This window comes from Aptenodytes forsteri, unplaced genomic scaffold (genome assembly GCF_000699145.1).
Source record: "Aptenodytes forsteri isolate BGI_AS27 unplaced genomic scaffold, ASM69914v1 Scaffold182, whole genome shotgun sequence".
NCBI classification, from domain to species: Eukaryota; Metazoa; Chordata; class Aves; order Sphenisciformes; family Spheniscidae; genus Aptenodytes; species Aptenodytes forsteri.
In genome coordinates this window covers 347,626-374,576 of record NW_008795932.1, presented here as the reverse complement: position 1 = coordinate 374,576, position 26,951 = coordinate 347,626, and positions in this window count along the sequence as shown.

Genomic DNA, 26,951 nt, shown 5'->3' with positions numbered 1-26,951 from the left:
TTTACTCCCTTTGCCTGTGTTTCTGGCTAGATCAATTTCTTCTTATGTGTGCTCAAAGAGACCCACATCAGGGACTGATTCTTTCCCTTTTCCTATTACAACTTAAAATATTCATGGTCTCCTCCTGTGATTATACCTTCCTGACTCAGGCTAAATTTCCAGTCTATTGAGTTTCTGGCCCTTTAGCACTCAGGGGTTGCCTGAAAGGATGAGGTTCAGTCCAGATTTTTTGGATGAGAGGTACAGCTGCAGGTGCCTGAGTGATGCAGTGCCAATACAGATACACCCAGGAGCATCTTCTGGCTCACATCAATAGTCTGTCTAGCCCCATATTCTCTGTGACTGGGGCAATAGGAGATGATATCTAGGAAAAGCACATATGTCTGGCTACTTTTTGTCATTCATTCCCCTCGTAGTCTCTGAGCATGATCTATTAGGGATGCTAGCGAGTCTGTCTCTGCCTAATCTTTTTAGTATCCATTTATGGACCTGCTGTCCATCAATTTGTTTAATTTCATTCTGAACTTCTGATCCTGTCTGCCTCTATTTTGTGGCAACAAACTACAGAATTTCACTACTAATTGTATAAAAAAGTACTTTCTTTTGCCTAGTTTACCTTGTTTTATTGACTGTTCCCGACTCTAGCATTGTGGGATTTGTTACATTCACCTTATCTGCCATCTTTATGATTATGTAAAATTGAATTATTTCCCTTCTCTGCCTTGTCCATTCTAAACTGAAAGGTCCTAGGCTTTATAGTCTCTCTTTTTAAGGCATCTGTCCTTGTAAGACTCCACTCCCTTTATCATTTTATCTACCATTCTCTATACTTTCCTTAACTACACTGAGATGCTCAGACAAGAACTACATAGTACCCAAGATGAGGGCACACCAAGTTTTTATAGTGGCAAAGACATGCTTAGTCTCATGCCTAAAATTTTGGGGATTTTTGACTGTACTGCAGCTTAAGCTCATGATTTCAGAGCTGGTTAACTGTAACCTCAAGGTCTTTTTCCTCAGTCATAACAGCTGGTTCTTGAGTTCAGTGTTTTGTAAACAGTTTAGATTATTTTTTTCCTAGATACATTTATCTTCATCGTATTTGGTTTATGTTGCAAGATTTTGGTAGCAGAGGGGCTGCAGGGGCAGCCTCTGTGAGAAGAGACCAGAACCTGCCCTCATGTTGGACAGAGCCAGTTCCAGCCAGCTCTAAAAAGGACCGGCTGCTGGCCAAAGCTGAGCCCATCGGTGACTCTGGTCTGGGAAAACATAGTTAAGAAAAGGTAAACAATGCTGCACAGCAGCTATGAGAGAAAGGAGTGAGAAAAATGTGGGAGAAACAACCCTGCAGACACCAAAGTCAGTGAAGAAGGAGGGGGAGGAGGTGATCCAGGCACCAGAGCAGATATTCCCCTGTAGCCCAGTGAAGAAGGAGGGTGAGGAGGTGCTCCAGTCACCAGAGCAGATATTCCCCTGTAGTCCGTGGTGAAGATCATTGTGAGGCAGATTGTCCCACTGCAGCCCATGGAGGACCCCACGCCACAGCTGGTGGAAATGTCCTGAAGGAAGCTGCAGCCCGTGGAGAACCCACACAGGAGAAGGCTGCTGGCAGGAACTGCAGCCCATGGAGAGGAGCCCGCAGTGGAGTAGGATTTCTGGCAAGACCTGTGACCCCGTGGGGGACCCACAGTGGAGCAGTCTGTTCCTCAAGGACTGTACCCCATGGAGAGTACCCACGTTGGAGCAGTTCTCGAAGAACTGCAGCCCATGGGAAGGACCCATGTTGAAGAAGTTCGTGAAAGACTATATCCCATGGGAGGGACCCCACACTGGAACAGGGGAAGAGCATGAGGAGGAAAGAATGGCAGAGATGAACTGATCACAATTTCCCATTCCCCATCACCCTGAGCTGCTCAGGGGGAGAGGAGGTAGAAGAGTTGGGAATGAATGAGTGAAGTTGACCCTGGGAAGCAGGGGGCGTGGGAGAAAGATGTTTTTAGTTTTGTCCATGTTTCTCACTATCATACTCTACTTTTAATTGGCAATTAATTAAAATAATAATCCCCAAGGTGAGTCTGTTTTGCCCGTGACAGTAACTGGTGAGCAATCTCCCTGTCTTTCTCTTGACCAACAAGATTTTTCATCTTATTTTCTCCTCCTGTCCTGTAGAGGAGTGGGGGTGAGAGAGCGGCTTGGTGAATGCCCAAGGTTAATGCATTACATTCATCAACAGTCATATACCAGATCTCATTTGAATTCACAGAAATCAACTGTTCCTTAGGTGTGTCTAATCTTGAAGGTGTTCACATAGCAGAATGATTAGATCAGGCTTTGCACCAGGGACAGGAGGTCATAGTCATAAAGAGGTCATATGTGCTTAAAAAAGAGCATCACAAAGGCTCAGTACTTTCATGCGTCTATCCCAAACACAATAAAAAGTATCATAGAGAAAGACCAAAATGTTATGAAAATCAGCATTATTTGAATTTTCAGTCATGGCTTTAATTCCAGTGCCAAGCAAACACAGGATTCTATGTTCTGAGCACTTGAAGGAGCTAATGATTGATACTTCTGAACAATAATATTAAGGGAAAATCAGACTTCAATGGCAGACAAGCACTGGGCAATGGAATGCATACACCATGCAAGTTGAGAAAGAAAGATCCAATTGTGTAAAAGCAAGGTAAACCCCGTCTTTTTTTCTTCATTTTTTGTCCTGTTCCTTTCTTCCCATCTTCTATCCTTTGCTCTTACTTTCTCCCTAGGCTTACCACTGGATCTAAGTCCATTTTTTATTGTAAGACAAAAATATATTTTATTACAACTTAAGCTCATTAAATAGGTCAGAGAACATAATTGATGAAAAAAATTCTAACACCCCCCACCTGCAAAAAGCACACAGTTAATTTACCTCTTATACAAAAGTACTTAACACCTGATAATTGTTCTAGCTTAAATTCTGATGCTAAAGAGAGAGACTAATCTGGGAGCCCTTGATACTAACTTAATTCATGTTATTTAACTAAAACCTGTTAACCTTTATTAGCATTAACCTTTGACTTTATTAACATAATTAATTAAAATATGAATGCATGGATAAATCTCTAGGGAATAATACTTTAAAAAAAATAATTTGAAAGGGAGATATTTAACTCTCTCTAATACGCCAAGGAAATGTCTAGACTATGTTTCCCCTAAGTAATCTCTGAACTGCCTGGGAGCAAGGAGGTAATTAATGGCTGGTTGTGATGGCAAGGGAAAGAATGGCCACTCTGTGCTGGACCAGATGTCATACATCAAACTTCTCCTTTCCTGTGGAAATCTTCATAAAACTATGCAAAACACAGATTCTCTGGCCTCTCCAGTTTGAGCTACACTTGTGTATGAAAGAAAAAAGCAACAAAATCAGGAAGTATTTATCAAGAGAACTGCTTGCATTAAAAAATTGTCTCTGAAAGTTGTTAAAATGATTGTAAAGAACTGGGAAAGTTTGCTAGAGAAGGTTCTCTCTACAAATGCCCTATGCTTATACCCACTTTCTAAAAATCAGCTGTGCCTGAAGATTAGATTGGGTGCATCCTCAGTCTTCCCCAGAATTCCTGGCGTTACTCTAGCATTAGGACACTTCGTGTCCCTTGACTATCCCAGGAGCATGTCAGGAGTAGAGGCTTGAGCAGAGAAGAACAGAGTCTCCAGATTGCCATACTTATGTGGAAAGGGGATTACTCTTTTAACTTGTCTCAGATGTGCATGTGAAAAGTGTTCAAGACTGTTGAGTCCAAGAGAAAGTCTGAGGCAGTGTTTAGAGATAGTTCCCCAGTTATTTAAGATTGGGGGGGCCTGATATGGCACTATAGCACTTTAGCTCCCTTTTAGCCTGCACCTTTGACTGTTCTTCTAATGGGAAACGAGGAATACTGTGTGTGGGAGGAGGGGAACTGAAAAGCTCTCTGGAGTTTACCATCCACCCTTGAGGTGAACAGCCTCCTCGCTCCTCTGTGGAGGATGAAGAGGTGTTATAAAGTCACATTACAAAGTTTCTGTCTGTAGTTGCTCTTTAGATGCCTGCCTTGCTTCTTGAAACATTTTACAGAGGGTTTATGGAGTGTTATTACAAATATTTTTCTTATCTCTCTGCCTGTAATATCAGTTCCCCTTACAGCCTTGAAAACCGTACACAGTTTCAGGAAAGAAAAATGTTAACCAATAACTTTTAGAAAACACTAAAAAGTATGTATCCTCATTCTCCTCGCTGCATCTCTAAACAACCTTAAAACAAGCCGTGTAGCTATAGAAATGGGGGGTGCTGGATTTGCTTTTCTGTAATTCCTTTCAAATTCTTTTCATCAGCACTTGTCCTGTTTCTTTCTTTTCTTTTCAATCTCATTATTTCCTTTCTTTTTTTTTTTTTTAATTTTGAGATTGCATTCATTAGCCTTGTAAGTAAATTTGGCATAATATTTGTCCAGAAATTGTTGTGTAGAATACAATGACATTTTTGTATGCTCTTGGTGTGCACAGAATTTCATTACATACATTACACATGTAACATTGCATATAATTTTAAATCCAAGGCCCAATCCAAACCTTTTTGTCATTTATGATCTCTCCAGAAAGCAATGGGAAGTTTGATTGAAAATGACAAGGACACAAAGCTTCTATCAAAGTGGTTTCTTTCTCATTCTTTTAGCCATCAGAAAATAAAGGTTTAAATAGATTACATCTGCTGACCGAAAGTTCTGATTTAAGCAGTGGACTTTTTTCCTGTATGTGATGGCTACTTCCATGTATTTTCCTTGACTATTTTCTTTCACTGTCCAAGACCTCAGGCTAGCTCTTGGCAGGAGCACAAAGCCCAGATGCATCTTCCTTAAAGGTGTTCACAAATAATCAGTGATTCAAAGCCAGAGCTTATATCAGAGTAAGAGAAAGGCAAGCTGAACAAAAGACAAGAGTGTGAGACAGATCTGTGCGGACCTGGTAAGCAGGGAAAATGAGGATATTAGGAAAATCAGAAAAGTGGGAAATATTCAACCTGGAGCTCTCAGTTGATGGGAAAATGGGCCTGGCTATTAAGATATCAGACAGGTCCTCAAGGGCGGGGTTGTCTCTAGCTCATTCAAGGAATGTATGAACGACTTCAGAGAAGTGTCTTTGTCTGTTGTATGACTCAATTTCCTGAATGTGAAGCTGAGTTAATAACAGTAAAATTTTTTATTTCACCTGGCCATGTTTGTTTGGGTGTCTTTGATTACTAAATGTTTGATAGCATGCAGCACAACTGGACTGCGGTTTCTCTGGGAAGGAGCAGTAGGGTGGTTCTGTGTTGCCACTACACTGCTCCTGTTGGTAATGAGTTATTCTAGTTAAGTACTAAAGATACAGTAAATTTGATCTCCGCTTGGAGGACTTTTTACCAAAGCCTGTAGTGACAGGACAAGGGGCAAAGGTTTTAAACTGAAAGAAGGTAGGTTTAGATTGGACATAAGGAAGAAATTTTTTATGGTGAGGATTGGTAAGACACTGGAACAGGTTGCCCAGAGAAACTATGGATGTACATCCCTGGAAGTGTTCAAGGTCAGGTTGCACAGGGCTTTGAGCAGCCTAATCTAGTGGGAAGATGTCCCTGGCCATGGCAGCGGGGTTGGACTAGATGATCTTCATGTCCAAAGTAGAGCAACGAAGCTGGTGAAGGGTCTAGAGCACAAGGCTGATGAGGAGCGGCTGAGGGAACTGGGGTTGTTTAGCCTGGAGAAAAGGAGGCTGAGGGGAGACCTCATCGCTCTCTACAACTACCTGAAAGGAGGTTGTAGTGAGGTGGGTGTCGGTCTCTCATCCTACTTGTTACAGTGATAGGAAAAGAGGAAATGGCCTCAAGTTGCGCCAGGGGAGGCTTAGATTGGACATGAGGAAAAATTTCTTCCCTGAAAGGGTTGTCAAGCATTGGACCAGGCTGCCCAGGGAAGTGGTTGAGTCCCCATCCCGGGAAGTATTTAAAAGACGAGTAGATGAGGCACTTAAGGACATGGTTTAAGTGGGCATGATGGTGTTGGGTTGACGGTTGGACTTGATGATCTGAGAGGTCTTTTCCAATTCTATGATTCTATGATTCTATGACTTCTATGACTTCTATTTCATGTTTATTTTCTAGAAAAGTAGAATAAAGTCTGCAGCAATACAAAATCTCCTGTTCTGCTTTGCCTGCTGGTCTAAATCTCAGGCTGGTATTGAGGCAGGATTTCTGCTTCTGTCTTTTCAGTCCTTTCTCTCTTTTTAACCTTTAAAACTTATCACCTCACAGAGCGCTTCCTGGATTGTTGCAGTGATGAAAGAGGATTTGGGGGACATAGGAGTGTCCATGAAGATGTGGAAGACTGTTTCTGTGACCAAGTCCTGCCTCTTTCCAAGTCTTTTTAGTCCCTGGCAAGGAAATAAGAGGGTTTTTTCTATGTGGAGGTAAGCCAGTGGGGACAACTGCTTGCCATTTCCAGAAGCCCCAAACATACACACAATAGGGAGACATAATAGGAGAAATTAAAAATTAAGCAAATGGATACCCAAACTGAAATGTCTTCTGTGATGGTGTTGTGAGACAGAAGTCGGTGGACAGAGGAAGATCACCATATTTACTAACCCCAGATGCTAGGGTTCAATGAATGCAAAGCTCTGGGAGAAAATTATCAGTTGCAGTACCCACGCTGAGCCAGGGTATATACGGAAAAGCTGTTTCCAAGGGGGTAGTTTTTAAGCTGATTGAAATCTGCATAACTCCAGTAAGATCTAGAGAGACAGAGACTTAAGAGTAAGAATGTAGCCTTAACTTTCTCTAAGGAAAAAATTACAGCCATGCAATGCTAAAATAAGCTTCTCTTGCTTTCTGCAGAAACTGCAAGTGTTTGGATCATCATGGGATTAGGTACCCACTGGATCCGCTTTGGTATTCAGAGACAACATATCCTGCAGGAGCAGAGAAAACAGAATTAAGTGGGGGAGCAGAGACAGAGCCCTGTGTCTAACAGGCAGCTTGGGGCACCACTTGTTGGGATTGCTGAGGATGAGAGAAAGGGAAAGGTCAATTTAACTTTACGTCTGTGTCCCTGCCTTACAAACAGACTTTTAGAGAAGGAGAGGGGGATGGAAGTGCTGTCTTCTTCCCTTACAGTAAACACGTTACCTGTAGATGAGAACAGAGAGAATGTAGGACCTCTGTCAGCTCTTCTACCCTATCAGAATTATGAGGACAACATTTCATTTTTAAAGATGTTGATTAAATTGTTAAAATTTCCCACCAGCCTAATTTTGTTTTAATATCTTTCAGCTTCCGATACGGTTCCTAACTCCTGAGCTTCAAGGAATATGTATTGTAGTATCAAATGTAATGTTCAAATGTCTGGAACATAGGATTTTCCATACCAGATCAGGCCATGAAGTCACACTAGTCCATAGCCTGCCTGATGGCATGGCCATTATCTCATGGTTCAGAGGAGGCAGTAACCAGGCAGACAATCTAAATGCTGAATTCCCTTCCTGCCTGAAAATAGCATGGACTTGCCTCTGGGCTCTGAAAGTTGAAAATATCCATTGATATTTTGCTTGCCACTGCTTTTGAGTTTTTATTATAACCAGTCTTCTTGGGTAAAAGTTTTACACTTCAGAGTGCAAAACTAAAAGCTTATTACACTGTGTGCTGTATATATATGTCTCTCAGATAACTCTCATATTGATGTTTCAGTCACCTATTTCTTTGAGTATATCCTATATGTTGGCCTCTAGGCTCTAAATATTTTAAATTGCCATAAATAGATAATAATGCATGGTAAGATATGAATGTCTGCACGTGTATAGGGATGTAGATTCTCACCACAAGAACTCATGTTGTGTTTCCCAGTTTTAAAACCAGTATGGAGTATCCTAGATAAAATATATCTCTTTGCAAAGAAATAACACAAGAGCCTTTGCTCTTCCAGGCATGGTCTTTGAAGGATTTAAGCACTTGCTTACAAGCTGTGGGGCTTGAACAAAAAGATAAGCATGCATTTAAGTGCTTTGTCAAGTAAGTTGGGATACTGATTTGATGTCTCATACGTAAGTAGGCTTAACAAGAAAAATAATGAACTCGTATGAGATTAAGACAGTATAGTGTTTATTAGTTGCTAGGTATTTGCCATAATCTTTTTCTCTATTTCAAAAGAGTTGATCAGCAAATCAAGAAAAAAAACCACATCCCTTTGCCTGTGGTAACCATTCACGCAGCATGGAGAGCAAGTACTGGGAGTAGACAGCGTGAACTAAGTAGAAATTCCTTTGCAAATATCATCCAGGAAACTTTCTTATCTACATAAACCCTCAATGTACAAGTCATTCATGTATAATTTTGTTTGACCCAGATACAACAGTCAGCAGTTGTCAGCTTAGCTGCAGTAACTGACCACATGCACATTCTCAGCATCCAACAAATATGAAATAAAGTACATTAGTTTGACTCTCAGTGAGAGAGAATCAAGATACAGTGAGTCATCACACTTTTTAGAAGGAACAAGGAGTGTGCTTAATCAGTTATCCAGGCTCAGCTAACATTCAGAAACTTGTTAAGCTGGGGTTACTTATTTGAAACATTATTAGATTTCAAATCCAAGTGCCCCAACATTAAAAAAAATGGTGTGGATATAAGAAGAAAGCTTTTTTCACAATGAGGACAGTCCAGCAGAGGAACAAGTTGCTCAACGAGGTTGTCCAGTCTCTGTTGGAGGTTTTCAAGATGCGACTGCTCAAAGCCCTGAGCAACCTGGTCTGATCTCATAGCTGACCATAGTTTGAGTAGGACCTTGGACTGGAGATCCTCTACGATCCCTTTCAGCCATTATCCTATTGGTCCTATGATGATTCTATGGAACTGAAGAATGAAGGTCACCTTCATAATCTCACTCTGACTTTGGGAAACGTACAGACAATAAATCTAATACTATAGAAAATTCTTTGACACTTCATTTAAGCAGGTGAGTGAGAGAAGTAGCAGATTGTGATCTTCTTCCAACAGGGCATTAAAATGGGTTGAGGTGCTCTGTGAGGGCTTGAGAAGATATTTTCTGATTCTGTTTAGTGTCTAAAAAAGTAAGGTACATTTTCAGGTAGATAATATAATAGAATGATAATATTATAGAATGTAGGGCATTTCTCTGAAACAAAGTCCAACACTGTCATTGCCAGATTTCAAATCTCAGCTCCAATGCATAGAATGAACAGAGCTTCTTGAAGAAGAGATCACTGGTATTGTGCAACTGTGAGAAAGACACATTTCCATGGTCTTATGCTGTCATGAATCTGAACCATTTTATCTCAAATTCTCGGAATCATCCAGTGTAAATTGGATGACTGATACAGAACACCTTGTTGTCAGGATAGAATTAAGCCCACTTTAGTAGGTAAAATTTCAACAGACAGTCTAAATTATTCCTCTAAACTCTCTGTAGCCTTGGTAGAGGGGCAAGGGCAATCTCCAGCTTAGGTGGCTATGCTGTTTGAGATGGATCACCATCTGGGAGTGCTGTTCTCTCTTTATGCAATATAGAAGGAGCTTACCTGACAAGTATAAATGCCTAGCTTCTTGATGCCTAAAGTCAAGAAGAATACATCCCCAATTCAAACAGCTGAGAGTCTGCAAAGTTATAAGCACTGGAAAGCAGGTTTTATCTGGATAGCCATCAGCATCTTCCACCATGAACAATTCCATCAAGTCCAATTTTGGTGTGAAGACACACATATATTTGCACAGGCTACCATCAAAAGCCTTCTAATTTCTTGGTATTTCATGTAGCAGTGAATTCTCCCATTTTCTCTTTAATATTTTATCAATGACCAATGAGGAGTTGAGTGCACACTAAGTTTGCAAACAACACTGAATTAGGAGTTCATTCTGTTGATTCCCTTGAGGATTTCTCTTTAATATTTTATCAATGACCAATAAGGAGTTGAGGGCACACTAAGTTTGCAAACAAGACTGAATTAGGAGGGGCTGTTGATTCCCTTGAGGATAGAGAGGCCTTACAGAGAGATCTTGATAGATTAGAGTGCTGGGCAATCACCAGCCTTATGAAATTCAACAAGGACAAATGCTGGATTCTGCACCTGGGATGGTGTAATCCTGGATGTACGTATAGATTGGGAGTCAAGAGGCTGGAATGCAGCCCTGCAGAAAGGGATCTGGGAGTTCTGCTTGATGGTAAGCTCAATATGAGTCAGCGATGTGCCCTGGCAGCCAAAAGGACCAACCGTATCCTGGGGTGCATTAAGCACAGTATAGCTAACTGGTCAAAAGAAGTGATTGTCCCACTATACTCAGCATTGGTGCAGTCTCACTTCAAGTACTGAGTGCAGTTTTGGGCTCCACAATATAAGAAGGATATGAAAATATTAGAATGTGTCCAAAGGAAAAGTCAATAAAGATGGTGAAAGGTCTAGAGGGCATGATTTATGAGGACCAGCTGATGATACTAGGTTTGTTCAGCTTAGAGGAGAACGAAGGGTGATCTCATTGCTGTCTACAACTTCCTCATGAGGGGAAACAGAGAGGGAGGTGCTGATCTCTTTGCTCTGGTGTCCGGTGATAGGATGCAAGGGAATGGCTTAAAGCTGCATCAGGGGAAGTTCGGATTGGATATTAGGAAAAATTTCTTCACTGAGAGGGTGGTCGAGGAGTGGAACAAGCTCCCCAGGGAAGTGATCAGGGCCCCAGGCCTGTCGGTGTTCAAGAAACTTTTGGACAGTGCTTTTAGATATATGGTTTAAATTTTAGGTTGCCCTGTGTGGTGTCAGGAGATGGACTTGATGATCCTTGTCAGTCTCTTCCAACTCAGGATATCCTATGATTCTCTGATTCTGTGATTGTATAGTCTTGGCTTAAAAATATAAATAATTCATCTTTAATTTCAAGCAGCACTGCCTTACCTCTTCTTACTGACACACAATAAAAAGCAATGGAGTGATTTCTCTTCACCCCATTTTTTTTGTTGACTTTCATGTGTTGTCTTTGCAGTTTCTCTTCTTGCTGTTATTCAGCCTCTCCTCACATGGAAACCTCTCAGGGCTCTAATGTTTTATGGTTAGCTCTCCTCTATTTATGGTAGATTTATGCTGAGATTGGATGTATAAGCTGAACTTTGTGTTCTAGAAGAGAATATAGCACTGATTCAAAAAATGGTATTATCAAGCTCTTGGAATATTCTCCTCCATTTGCTTATAGAGGTTCTTTTGTTGTTATTGTTATTGGGATTAATCTCTGTGATGCACTGCAAAAGGTACTAATAGAAATGATACAAATCTGCAAAGTTGCACTAAAGTCAGTAGAGGTAAATCAATTTGCATGAACTGAAACTCTTGCCCTTTAATATTATTTTCATATGTAATTATGAGTTTTTCTGCATGCATATTGTGTTGCTATATTTTTAATTCTCTTTTGGAAAACAAAATTGGCCTGATGTGTTTACAGTAAAATGCAATATTCAGCTTCTGTCAATACTAGTCTTTGAAAAGCTTATTGATATTTGAAGCTACTGTCTTTCTTCTCTCTTTCTTTTTAATTGACCCAATTTAGAAAAGAGAATTCAAAATTGGAAGTTTTAAACTCTCTTTCTTGGGAAGAAAATTGAAATGCACAGGATATTTATTCTGTCAAATATTGCTGTCAGCTAAAGCTGCAACTGAGAAGAAGTGCCTAGATCTATTTTGGAAATTTCTTCCTTGATGTGTCTGACCTTTGTTGTGATTTTGTTTAAATTACATGAAATAATTCTTGACTGTTTTAGAACGCCAATAGCCAGAGGTTGCCATTAATGATACATGATGGTGCCGCACTGTAAAACATCTTGCTGTACAAATGTGATAAAATTGCTGATTTGCCTGTATTTTGTCAAGTTCTGCTCCAAATCCCTCCCAAAATCAGTTGGAGATTGCTCTGGTGGGTTTGAATCCAACCCTCATCTCCACTTCCGAAAGAGGCTTACACAATTCTTCTTTCCTTAAAAACTGTCCTCGTTTTGTATTGACAATTAAAAAGTCAGCGCTTCCTATGCTCAAAAGCTGAATGGTGGCTTCCACTGTTGTGTTTTCTCTATACCCATGTTGACTTTACAATTAAATCCTGCCCAAATTCTTCTTGTCTGATCACCTGTCAGCTTCCGTGCAAAGCTCTCCAACAGCCTCCTCTCTTTTTTCCTCTCTCTCATTTATTGCTTTCCTATCCCTTTCAGGATAAGTTCTAAGGTAATATGATACAATTTTATGGCACTGTAATCAACTGGCATTAAGTACCCTTAGTCTTAATCTTTAAAATAAAGTATCTGTATACAAGCTGCATACTGGGAACAGCTTAGATCGGCCCAGAATGATCAAGTTCCATTGCTGATTATTTTCTCTGAGACAATTGAATTCTTTCTTATGAATCTTACAATATGGTACACTGAAGATCTCCACACCTTTATTATTTCTTTGATCCACAACTCCTTAAGGTTTTTTGTTCCTACTGTTACTTCTCCCAGCTGCTTGGAGAAGTAACATCTTTTCTCCAAAGTCTGTTTCTCCAGGTAGTGTCAAGCATGATGCCTAGATTTGATCCACTCACTGAATCCTCTTCAGCTTTCATTTTTCCAAGCCCATCAAGTGTCATGCACTGAACGTGAGATTTAGTCCCTGTGCACCTCTTACAGACAGACTCTGGCCTTCCTCCTGCTCCATGATCCTGTGGATAGTGTTATGCAGTAGCTGGCGTCACACTTAATTAATAGGGTCTCACTTTCCAAGGAGAATCTCTTTCATGTCTTTAGGTGATATGAAGGTCCTTGAGCACTCTGTCTTCCCAAGGTCTCCAAAAGCAGGAAAGCCTTATTCTGGTGAGTGGCTGTTTGAGAATGTCAGACTGGTTGTTTGAGAAAGTCCAGCCGTTCCTCAAAAAGCAGTACTAATGGATTGATTCGTTTATATTCTCCCATCTGCACCAAAAATGACAGTATCTAGGTAGGAGGTGGGATATATTATTATGTGAAGCTCGTGGGATTCCTTTAGTATGAAAATTGCAATACAAATATATTATTATCTATCTCAAAATACACTGAAATAATCAGTCCCACACTCATCACCATGGTATCTGAACACCTTTGGGATGATATAATAATGTAATTGATCTAAAAAAGGTAGTGTAATTATACCTCTGCTGCAATATTTCACACATAGAGACTATTTATAATTACTCTTTTACTTACTTTTTGAAAGGATCTATTTTCTTCAATGAGAGACAGTGGGATAATTTATGGACAGGAAAGCTCTTTGATTGGGGAAAGTATTAGACCATAAATGAGAAGTTCAGTGCTTTCATTTGAGCAATTGATTGACTCCTTGCACCTCAGGGCTCCTCAACAAGAAAAGATAACAAGGCTTTCTTTTACTCCAGTGTGTCTTCTCTGGTTGGATGCTCAAGACTCAGAGACATATTTATTCTGAGGACTCTTCTTACCCAAATTTAGCATCTAAAATGTAAGCTTCTAGTCCAAGATAGTCATCCTGGCTCCTCCTGTAGTCAATAGGGAGAAACTGAAACCACTAGAAAGAATGATTTATCTCATACCAAGAAGGGTGTCTGATGGGTGGGACAACTGACCACAAAAAGCCTGGAGAAAAGGAGGCTGAGGGGAGACCTCATCGCTCTCTACAACTCCCTGAAAGGAGGTTGTAGCGAGGTGGGGGTTGGTCTCTTCTCCCAAGTAACTAGCAATAGGACAAGAGGAAATGGCCTCAAGTTGCGCCAGGGGAGGTTTAGATTGGACATGAGGAAAAATGTCTTTACTGAAAGAGTGGTGAAACATTGGAAGAGGCTGCCCAGGGAAGTGGTTGAGTCCCCATCCCTGGAGGTATTTAAAAGACATGTAGATGAGGTGCTTAGGGACATGGTTTAGTGGGCATGGTGGTGTTGGGTCGACGGTTGGACGTGATGATCTTAGAGTTCTTTTCCAACCTAAATGATTCTATGATTCTATGATTCTATAATTACAATTCCTTGACAATAGACGGAACCTAAATAACCAGATTAGACTGGTTCCTGAATGAATGCAAGCACTTCACTACCTTTGTGAAGTTGGACTGTAGTGCATTAGGGCACGGATTTTCTTTTCTGCACTGCATTTTCTCTTACTATATGTGAAGCCCAAAACAGATGCAAATTCCACAGGGCCTGAAGGCACAGTTTTACACAGTATATTTCTTTATATATATATACACACACATATATCTATACACATATATAAATATACATGTTATAGTCACTAATTATAACAATACAGTGATACTACAACTTACATACTAGTCTAGCATTGCAGCGCTGAAAGGAGCACAAACAAAACTTCTGCATCTTAAGTAGCAGAAACAAAAGAGCGTATGACATCCTTTACACATAAATATGTGCCCGTTCCTGCTGCTTGCCTGAGAAATGTTTTCCAAAATGAGGGAAAAAATCTTCAGTACAAGCTTAAATCCTTGTTCAGGAAAGTATTTAATAGGGGATTATTTTATGCATATATTTTAGTCTTCTTGCCTTCAGGAGGACTGAGAAACGTGCAAAAGTTAAGTAAATATCATCGTGGTAAAATAATGCATCAATCTAAATTGGGAAAAGTGAAACAATTACTATAATTGATCAGACTCCTCTCAAAGGTCAAATGCTGCCAAGCATTGGTATTTGGGTGTTTTTGGTTGTTTCTTCAATTGACTTTCCTTTTTATAACATGACTGTTAAAAATTTCTTTGCAACATTTTAATTCAAAAATTTAATTATACTTCAAACACCTGCAAGCAGTTATTAAAATTTCCCTTTAAACAGATTCTCTTACATTTTATGATCTTCACACACACACACACACACACACACAACCCTAATTAAATTTTGTTTGGTTTTATGCCCGATTTGCAATTTCTGATTTTCTCTTTCTTCATTAATTAGATAAGGAAGAAGACATAGGGTTTTAATTACTCAAGATATGTGCGAACATATCTTCATTTTCAATTAAAGGTGAGATAGGATGTTTGAAGGGAAATTAACTAAGATAGTAATTTTTCTTTTATTATCCTGACAGAAAACATATATGTCAGGAGATGCTATCAGCAGGCCTGTTTCCACTTCTTAGGAATCTCTTGGGTATGTCTTAAATGGAAAGAAATTCAATTATAAGAGGAAGAAATAAAGGCTTAAATCTTCAACAAGACCTGTGACTGATTGCAGCATTTCTGACTTTCTTTAGCAGGATCATTCCTAGTTAGCCATAGTCTAATTTCACTAGCGGATTTTACTGGGGTAATTTGGCATTTGGTATACATACCCTCCAGTGAAGAAAACACCAATTTCAGTGAGTTCAAAGTCAGGTTTAACACATACTGGTAGTCTGTCTTCCTGATTTTATGAGCAAAATATGTATATGAATACGTATGAATTGCTCATAAAAGAACTTTGTAAAGGGAAGGAAAAGTTAATGGGATGATAAATGCCAATGAGTAGAGAATAAATACACTGGGAAAGACCACAGGCAAAGTCCGTAATAACTCACTGCTCATGCCCAATACTAAAGAAGTGAATGAGCTGGGCGGGTATCTAATGCACCTTTGTTAAGACACAGCTCCCTAAATCACCGAGACATCAGCTGTACAGTCGCATTTCTGACCATTGGGTTATGAAGAGCTGGTGAGCACCACATCATGGCAGCCTGGCAAGTCACACAGCAGCTTCTCTGAATTATTTGGGTTTTTTTCAGGAATGACAATGCCTCTGCCTTGTCTTCTTGTCCTTCTTTTATACTGCGTATCATACAAAGCCCTTCAAACCTATCATTTGTTCTCTGCTCTGAATAACGTAGAAATGGATGTTTACACCGAAGCTGTCAGAATCGTTTAGAGATAAGTAAACTACAGCATAAAGGAAACAATCTGTCTATGCTATGGATTAATTTAACCTGGTTTTAGGGAGTTGCAGATATACCCATGACATTAAATATGTTTTCTTCCTTATAAATTATGTAAAGAAGATAATAACAACTTTAATAGAGCCATCTCTCCAAAATGAAGCAATCTCGAATCATCAACACTAAGCACGTATCATCGGTCCCACAGATAGATATCCCTGTTGGTTTTTTTTTTTGTTGTTAGGCCAGAGATCTTTTGAGACTATGAAATCCACCCTGGCTTTAGATTTGCAAACTCACAAGTGTAAAGGAAAATCATACATACTGTCATTTCAGCGTATTGCAGCATTGGACTGGTAATCTGCTTAAAAATTAAATAGGCTAAAGCAGATGCAATAGACATAGTTATGAAACCTGTTATAGCTTTCAGTAATCAAATGGTGTCTTCTGTGTAAAGTAACCATGCACTTAGGACTACGGATAGTACCCCAATCCTTCTGAAATGGAGTTTAACCTTAGAACTCATCTTGATTCTGCTTTTTAGCTAAAGGCAGTCCAGTTACCTAGGCAGTGCTCAAAATCCTTCTAATATTTGGATCAGTCAAGACATACAAATTTATGGCCAGTAACATGGGTCTTAGCTTTCTGTTGCCACTGTAGTCTAAAAGGATTTAGGATTTAGAAAGTCTTAGGGATAACACTGGTCTGGACACAAAGGCTGTGTAAATTTAACAGTGTTTGGGCACAGATCCAAGCAGGTGAAGTATACCATTGACACTGTTAAACTATCTGAATGGTCCTTGGCAACCTTTGGGTCTCATCTACCTTAGACTCTCCTAAATAACAGCAAGGCAGAGCTCAAGAATTAGCCCAGTCCAGGACTAATGGGTAGTTTGGATGTGGCCACCATGTTGAAGGCTTGGAGAGTTTAGTAGTGTGCATATAGTAAGACTACTTGAGTGGATATCAGGGCTGGAGGACAGGCCTTGGAAAGTCTGTAGTTGAGATGTAACTAAGGGGATGACAAACGTTTTATCTACCTTGGATACTTGCCTTAGATGGGGATATTCTCCCTTGAGGGGTGCTTGGCACTGTCAACTGATAATAGAAGAAGCCTAGGTGGTTTGCTCAGACTTGCCATGTATCTTTAAGGAGGCAAGTAATACCTCGTGTAGGATTCCTTGGGTCATCTTGCATAAATCCTTTAGGCTTTGTATAGTTCATTTTCCCCAGTTAAAGAAAAGGGATAATATCTGGCAGACTTTGCAAATGTCTGGGTTAAAAGGGTTGTAAAAGGAGGCTTTGCTATGACTGTCATTGCTGCTGGTTTTAATGGTTTGGTTTTTTAAAGCCCAAATTCCTGATAGAGACAATTAAAGACTTTCCAGATCTAGTTCATTAGCACTGTACTACCAGTCTTAAAGACTGTTTTTTCAACAGGGAGAGCATCTTGCCCAAATTTCCTTCAATGGTTCTGAACTCTACATGTAGTCACCTAAAATACGTGGCCTGATTTTCAAAGGGCTACGCATTCACCACTGCTGTTTAAATGAACTGCTGAATCCTCACTGCCATGGGAAATGACAGCATTTGTTTGGAAGGATTTACATTGGCTGTTAAGTATCAATGAAGCCAGGATTTCTGAAAGATATTAATGATTTTGTGTGCCTCCATTTGTAAGGTGGGGAATTCAGACAGGGACCTGACAAAGGATTTTGATTTCCGAAAGGTACCATGCAGTAGCCCTAAGAAAATAAGATCTTTTTAAGGTGTTCCCAGTTAGACATGCAAAATGAAAGGTCACAATTGAAAATCGCCGAGGAAACCCACAGGGAATTATCGCATACAGAATTCTCCAGTTTTAATTAGCAGAGAATGAATCATTCCATAGAGGGTGAGTTAAAAAAAGAAAAGGAGATGCAGGGTGGGAGCGAGGGGGGAAATCAAACTAGATTTCAGTAATAGGCAAATACTAGTTCAGGTCCAGGAAATACAATTATTTGAAATCGGCCTCAAAGTGAATGACAACAACACAATGGAATTTGGTTTTCTATACTGCTTTTCAAGCGTAAGGTAATCAGAAGCCTTTTTTTTTTTTCTTTTTAAGAAAGTAAATACATGAACTGCATACTTAACTATCATTGAATGTTGTAAAAAATATTTATGGATTTATTTGGCAGTTAACAACATGGCCTATAGCAATTAATATTTTTTATTTACAGAACTCAGTGCTGATAATGGACAACTAATAGGCGTGCTTAATTGGCTTTTAACTACTGGTATCTTGTTACAGTATTTTCCTCTTTGCCCAATGGCAGCAAAATTCCTGAGGATTTCAATATGAGTTTAATATGTTGCTGATTTTTAATTACATTTTTATTGCTTATGCAAATGCATGCTCATTTGTGTGGCAAGCCAGGGGTCTGTAACAAGGACAGTTCTGGCACGTTTCTCTATTCAGTGCCTGTACTCAACGGCGATGTAGCATCTTCCTGTTAATTTTTCCTCAGTGTGGAAGAATTGGCCCCTTCTCCAACTCCTTGCAGAAAGGACCCAAATAGCAGAAGAGTTCATGTCAGGAATGCAGGCATCCTGACTGGTGGATGGTGATGCAAGCTTTGATTGAATTATCACAGTAAAAATTGTTCTTTTTGCAGGCAGCAGCCATAAAGTAAGGCTGGCATCACCTTGACTTACCAGCTTGTGTTTACGAACTGACCTCACTATTGCTGGCAGTTGAAAAAATGTTGGCCGGGCAGAGGTGGAAATTGCCATTGAGACTATATACTTCTGTCCTCAGAGCTGAAGGAGCTGGCACTATTAGCTTACGGTCTATTTCTCTCTACACTTTCCCTGCTTTCTTGCAAATAAAAATCTCACTAGCAAGACCAAAACCAAAACAAGCAACTGTACAGATTACTGGTTTGGCCGTAATTGCAAAATCAATCCCCTTTTTTAAGTCAGTAGCCAGTGAAGGCTGAGATATGTCTCCAGAGACTTTTGAAACAAATCAAAAGCTTGGACATAGAGCCAGAAGGGAGAGAGAATGAAAGTTTAACATGAAGCAGGACAGATGTTTGGGAAGTTGAGTCAGGCATCTCCACAGCCAAGAGAAGATTCAGGTGGAATAGTCATCTTCTCCCAACAGAATCCCACTCCCTGAAGCATGTAGTCTGTTCCTGAGAACTGGATAGTCAAAAAGTCCTCGGAGGGGTCCATCAACGGTGGCTTTATTGGTCCTAAGTAATTGAAGGAAAAGATGACTTGTTTTTATGTCAGTAGATGGCACTGTTTCTATGAACTACTGACACACACACCCAGAAATGCGGCTGTATCTCCTTCATCTATTCTACACAGGGAGAAAACAAAGCAAAACAAAACAAACAAACTGAAGAAAACCAAACCACACCCCCCAAACAAACAAAAAAAAATCAATAGTAAAATAATGTTTTTAAAGTTATAAAATTAGTACCCCAAAGTTTGAAAATGCCTGAATTAATCTAAGGTTGCTCATTATGCTCTATCTTACCCTTGCAGTCTGTATGCAGCATGATATAGTTTTCACTTATATGCTCATGTTTTCCATTTCCTAGGACTGCTGCCTTGGTTAATGCAATGAATAGAGTTGATCTGAGGTTAAGACAACTGTACGGGGTAATGAAGAATATCCTTTATGGAATTCCAGGCTTCATTGGTCTTGTGCATTGAGGAATGGATGGAGGCACTGCATTTCTGTCTGAGAAAGCAATCTGTGGATGTTCACTGAGTTGCACATGAAGAGTGAACTTGTTGCATCCAGGTTGAGCTGGATGTAGTGTGTTCATGCAGTGGCTATTCACCTGGTTATCCAGCCACACTGATGAACATCTGGAAATATCCAAATAACCAAACTCCTGGAATGCCCACTGGACAAAATTTCGGCACAGGACAAAAATGAAGATATATTCAAGGAACATATCTTGATTGCATGGGTATCCCTAACAGCGTCACCCAACAAGAGCCATCTTGTTAAGATGTCTACGGTATGGCTGATAGGGTTACCTTATTTAGAGGCATTTGATGTGTTTTTAAAATACGTTTTCCTAGTTTGTTTTTTAAGCAAATTCAGAAATACAATCAATTGAACACATGGAACACCCATCACGCACCTCCCTGGTCCATCATCCATTGACTGCAGGGATAATGCACCAGCCTCTGCCACTTCTACTAGCAGATGGACGGAGTTAATTGCCAGCCATGGGGAAGCAGTACACAAGTGAGGTGAGATACTTTCACAGATCTGGCCAGAGAGGAAATCACCGCACTGGACTCTTTGGGGTCCCTTCTTATCCATGAAGGGAAACAGGTCTCAATGGTTGCAAATTCTCCCACTTAACCCCATGAGTCTCATTTGCTTCTGCCCTCATTTAATTTTTCACTCCCAAACTTTCTGCTCTTCAGTTTCAGCATTGCTTGGAAAGGTTTCCTAGCTCAATCCTTGTCTTTTTTCTTCACTAGTCCTGACCCTTACTTCCTGGCTCAGTTCCTTGTCTCTCTCACATTTCCCTGCTAAATCCAATCTCTCATTTCCATATCAATGTTTAATCTGTCCCTCTGCTCATTCTGTTTTTTTTCTTCCCATTCAGTTTTCTCAGTCTTTCATTCCCCTACATCCCTCACTCTTTCATCCAGCTGTCTTAGTCCCTTCTGTCCTACCAGATGCTATTTCACCCTGATACTGTAGCTCCTGTTGGACCTGCTATTTGCAACTCATCCTTTCCAATACTGGCTCCACTTCCAGTCTGCCCCAGCCTCATCTATCCACCCAGCTAACCATCCCCTTCATCATCAACTCCAGTCTGATAATCTCCAGTCCTCTTCTTTGTGTATCAGCAAATTCTCTGTTTTAATCTGCTGTTGGGTGTATTCAGTTTTATTCTTCCCGGTCTATCTCCTCCTTGTTTCTTTTACACTAACATCACAGAGTTTCCTCCTTTCTGTGTCTTTTCCCTGTTATTTCATGGGAGTGTGAAACAACGGTTGTCAAGGGAACATGAGAAGCATGGTCATTGGTGTCCTTTCATACCAGCCAGCCTGCAATAGGTGGGAAGATGAAAGGAAACCTTGCAGTGTCATGTTCATATAAGTCCAGCCACTCTGTAGTGATCCTGGATGAACCATCAAATCAAAAACAGGTCTGTGTCTTTTCCCTGTTATTTCATGGGAGTGTGAAACAACGGTTGTCAAGGGAACATGAGAAGCATGGTCATTGGTGTCCTTTCATACCAGCCAGCCTGCAATAGGTGGGAAGATGAAGGGAGGCCTTGTTGTGTTGTGTTGTTCTTAGTCCAGCCACTCTGTAGTGATCCTGGATGAACCATCAAATCAAAACCAGTACAGAATATGTAAAGACTGTGGAGCTAAACTGGCTGAGAAGATGTTCTTCAGAGCATTTTCAAATTATGTTCTTTTCTGTTCACATGGACCAAATAGCATAGTGTGATAGCGCTCTACTGTTTCAGAGAAACAGAGGCTTTTCTTGACATGAACAAGTGTCTCAGAAATACATGAACAGTTATTTAAAAATTTTCTAGGAATACTGAAGGTAGATATGTTGTAAGAGATATGTTTGCCAAATGAGATTGTTAGACAAAGTTACCAGCAAACTAAAATACAACTTTAAAATGCAACAAGACAGGCTGCCTTATTATAGGTAAAATTATAATTGCCTATGGGAAATGGTAATTTCCTGTACTTTAACAATCTTCACAATTTTTTATAAGAATTTGATGTGGAAAGGGAAGTAACAAGATCAGGGATGCTGTGAAGAAAGATAGAAAGATGTTCTCCTGCCCTTCCCAGAAACAGTTCTCATTCTGCCTCCTGTAAGGAGCAAAGTTACTTCAAACTCAACATTTCAACCTCTAAGGTGCCTCATTGGAAATGCCTCTGCTTTAACCTGCACAGTGAAAAGAAACGGGAAAGAAATGAGTCACTTCACCTGCTGGTTTCCAACTCTGACATTCAGTGCTTCTCAGGGACAACATTTTTCTAAAGAATATATCTATCATTGGCATCCACGTTCTGTTTTTTAGACTTGCTTTAAGGTGCTGGCAGCCCTTGCAGGAGGTGTTTCTCTGTAGAACCACTAACACTAGTCTGGAGTGATCCCAACTGCTCTTTGCATTTCGGCGACTGAGAGATCACCTTTGTCTGTTTGAAAGCTGTCACACCTCTCTGCTGTTGGCCTTTGTCTAACTGATTTAATGAAATCATTGTCAGGAAAAAGAAAGAAAAGACAAAAAAAAAAGTACTTAGCTGATAACTTTGAATGTGGATTCCTTTATTTGTGGACAAAACAGGAGCAGAACCATAGTGACACCACACAGGTTTGCATTATCTGTACTAAGAGAGGATGCCTTCAGGCTCAGCAGACCCCTGGGATACCCTGAATCCCATCTGGATAACATGTTCAGAAGCCACCACAGAAAACACTGCACTGAAATTACCGTCCTGATGAAGTTTCCTAGAAACAGAGCAGTTTTGACTGTAGCAGAGATTGAGCACAATCTGGGGAAATGATGTTTGCCTGCTTCCACATGAGGGTCGAGCTCTCATTTCCTCCACTAAACTCAAGAGAAGTTGTTGCTTATACCTAGCTAAACAGTATGTGATTAATCTGTGCTCTGAGGGGTTACTGAAAGCCAGTGGTGATCTTTATTTGTCTGCTCACAAAATCCTGCTCGCAAAGAAACCTGAATCTCCGTATTTTGTACACATGATGCACAAAATAATTGAGAAAATGTCCTTCCATAACATCTTACTTTAAATACTGCTTGAAAGTATTCTGGGGCTTAAATAAGACCTCCAGTAGTAGTGTAATGAAGAAACTTTGGGATCACTGTAGTTGAATATTACAGTGACCTTTTTTATATTTTTTATGACAGGCTGAAAGATGGAAATGCTCTGTACTTTCTTCCTTGCAAAGCACTTTGGAATCTATGGATTTACAGAGCTATTGCAGAGCTGGGTATTACTATTATCGTTGTGGATTGCTACCAGGGAAGATACTGTGGAACTCATCTTTTTTTAGTGGTGGTGTATTCAGTTACTACCTATTCCAGTCTTTCTCCTTGCTGCATTTCTATTTCTGTATGTTTTTTTAAAAGAAGGTGGGGGTCTAGGGAAAGGGAGAGGCATCTTCCCTGGTAAATCAATTAACTTCTCCAATCCAGCAAACTGTGAAAAAATACAATAACTCTCTTTAAATGTTCCATTAGGGCCCAGTAACAGCTCATTAGATTATACAAGGTATGTGTAATTGCCCAGAAAAGATGCACTACCTTCCTGCAATGCTTAATTTAATCTCCACTCTTTACATACAACTATAACCACCACTAAACAAGATTCATGGCCTCATACCCAATGGTATGTGTGTATGAGTGTGTGTTTTAAACCTAAGAATGTGTTTAAAAGTCAAAACTGGCATGGCTTTATTTCCAGTTGCTTGCTATAATCTTACAAAACAAGGCTGTGGAGGACAGACGTTGTCCATGCAGAACATTTTTAAGTTGATTGGAAATCCTTCACTATATTTTGTCTTTGTGGCACGAAGGGGTTTTCCAGCCAGCTCTCCAGCCCCAGGTCTGATCATGTGAGGCCCTGAAGACACCGAGCTCTACTGGTGAAGCATGTATGGAGGATAAATCTATGAAAACAAGATACCTGCTGTATAGATAATTCTACTGTTAGATTTCTCTGTACTAGAGGTAATTTTTTTTTTTTTCTCTTAGCTGCCATGGTAGAAGATGCAGAGACTTCAAGTTTTCCCACAAAGCCTTGGCTTTACCCCTTTCTGGGTGCTTCCCCTTAATATTAAAACATTAAATACTAAATACCCTTCCCCTCCCCTCCAGCACAGAAATGAGATCCCCATGACCAGCTCTGCCTCTGTTCACCTCTGCAGCCTTCATAGCTGAGTGCTTGAGCACCCCGGAGTCCTTAGCACCAGGGCAGTTCACACTTTCATGCTTGATAGTTACACTTCCTAAGCCCTGAATTCATCTGGAAGGGATCATTGGGATAAATTCCTGGTTTTCCCATATTAAGAACTTTTTCTTCATCTTCAGGTGAATCAGGATAACGGGCAATATTTTCTTTTTTTTTATTTTCACTTTCCTGCAAATATTTCTGATAGACACAGTATGGAAAAAAAAAGGTGAAATACCAAAGACTGGCATTTCCACTGATACCTCAAGAATGGGCAAAATATGAGATACAAGAAAAAATCTCATGGAAACCTGTTGCTTCTGGAGCTCCAACCTGGCTGTGAGGATCTAGAACATTCAAATGCTACAGGCGTATATGGGAGACATTATCTGGCCTGGAGTTCAACCTGGACTACTGACACAAGCACTCATTGCGTTATTAAAACCTTCTGTATTTTTTAAGGAGAATTGATATCTAAAATACGTAGTCCATCAACACAACACAGTGTTTTTATGGACCCGTAGGGATCTTTGGTATGCTAACCCAATATCACAAAACCTACCTAGTCTATTTTTAAGTGAGACTCCTGTTCCTAGAAATCTCACCGGAAAGCCTGTTTTCCTATGATTGATCAGATAAGAAAAGGAGAAACAGCTAAAGCTTAGGAACCTCTTCCTGCAAGAGCTACATATTGAACTAATTGTTTTTTAAAAAAGTAAACATATTTTACTGAAAAAGAAACTTTCTCCCCATGTCTCTTTCGTAGTTACTGATAACAAGAAAAAAAGATTTTTTTCATAAAATCTCATTGGCAAAATTTTGAATGGCCAGAGCTCCAAGCCAATGCAACAAGGTGGTAGGGATACAACATTATGTTTCCAGTCCCAGTTCTCTGACAAGTGCCTCCTCTGCTGCTCTGTTTCATTCTATGTTTTCCCCTTTACTGATACAAGACCATTTTTCTTTTTGTGCCAGACTGCACAGCACATCAATCCTTATTTGTAGCCCTCATGATTTCCAGACTACTGGTTTATAACAAACAAATAGAGGTTTCAAGTTCTCCCTGATGTAGAGTCTGTTGGACAGTCATTGATTTTGCTCGGATTAAGAACGTTAAAATGGTACTGGGGCAGAAAATACAGTACTTTCTAAAGTGACATGGTAGGCATGTATCAGCCATGCAAATGGGGAAGGGAAATTAAAACAGGCCAGAGAGAATTGTTTTACTCTCCACAAAAAGAATTCTATAGAAGCTTAAAGACTTCCTACAATTTATCATGTAGTGATGGAGGTACCATGAAATGTTTCTTCTAGATGGCCGAGATTTGCTGAAACAAAGCCAGGCACCTGGACAGTAATACACATTCCAGTTGTGATAAGGCAAAATGGAGTCCTCTCGCACCTGGAGTAAAAATGAGCACTTTCCCAGGCCTTAGCTGTGAATATTTTCAGATACCTCTTAATTTATAGACTCTATATTGAAAGGCAAGACATAAAGAAGAAGGCTGACTTATAGACCTTTATTATTCTGTCTGGGCACCTCAAAAATTTCATATAGTTCAGTGAGTACAGATGGTTTTAAATTCCCCAGTCAAGCTGAAAATATAGGAAAAGGGGGAACTATGTTGAAATAGACCCATGAAATGAAAAGGCTTTGCTGTTAAATAGTCCCACAAAATGAGCTTTCTGGTTTCACAAAACCTTTTTGTTTGACTCCAATAGAAGCATCTGGATTTAGTGTTGGTTTAGAGTTGATAAGTCTTTAAGTAAATTTTGGAAGGAAAAATCATTTCAGAAGTAAATTACTGAAGAACTTCATTATGAAAGTTCTTTCCTTCCTGCCTTCCTGTCTTCTTCTCTTCCTTCTCCTCCCCCACCTCCCCTTCCTTTTATTCTTCCTCTTAATTTCTCTTTCACTTTCTCTCTCTTTCCTTTGCTCCTTTTCTTAATTACTACCAATTTGTAAGATCAGCACAGAACTTTACGTCCAGACTAATATGCAACGAAAAAATGCTGTGTGGTATTATGTGGAAGATAATGTACAAACTCACATGCAAAAACAAAGAAAGAGTTGGTAAAATTCACACAGGAAAAAGCAGGGAGGTTCAGTTCTTCCCAGTTCCAGATTCATATTTTCCTGCTTTTCTATTCACCCTTTCTACATAACACAATAGCAGCACTGAGACCAGTGAATTGGGCTGTAATTTGGGAAATCAGTCTTTACATGTCTGTTGAGCTAAACTTGCTAAGACGGCACAAGAAGAGATAGACTTTAGACACTTCTACATGGAAAGTGCTTCTGTAATTCTTTGCTACAACACTCTTTGGGAGTCATTTGTGCCTAAGAAGTCATCAGAGTGCCACCCCACAAGGCTATCAGGGAATTTCCACAAGTACTCTTGTAGTGGTCTGCTAGATGACCACTGCTCTCCTGTGATGAAGCATCCATGAATACCTGTGCAGCAAAATGCAGCATTATATAGAGACCTTACCTAGTAGGAGTTTGACAATTCAGGTAACATACGCAATGAGTTATGGGAGGAGGTTGTTGGTTTTTTTTCCCCAGATGTGATGGCTTTACAGGGCTTATTAATAGAAATGCAGCATCCATAAAGTGTGTGGATCTGAGTTAGCATGTTTCTGTCGCTTGCATTCTTCGCCCTGGAGAGAGTGAAGTAGAACCAACTCTGATTTCTTTGAACAGTGGAGATATAAATTGATTCAGGAAAGCACCCCTTTTCCAGTCCATATTTAAGCACACTCTTTAAAGCCAGCAGAATCAGGCAAATGCCTAATTGGTAATGTCTTGAATGAATGCCATGACAAATAAGAGGATTGTTTTGTTTTTCTTATAATTGAGTTATTAATATAGTAATGCAAGCCTCTTTACTAAGGTATAGATAGATATGACTCTACTAGTATAAACTGCTCTAGCTCCCACATAGAATCATAGAATCATAGAATCATTGAGGTTGGAAAAGACCTCTAAGATCATCGAGTCCAACCGTCAACCCAACACCACCATGCCCACTAAACCATGTCCCTAAG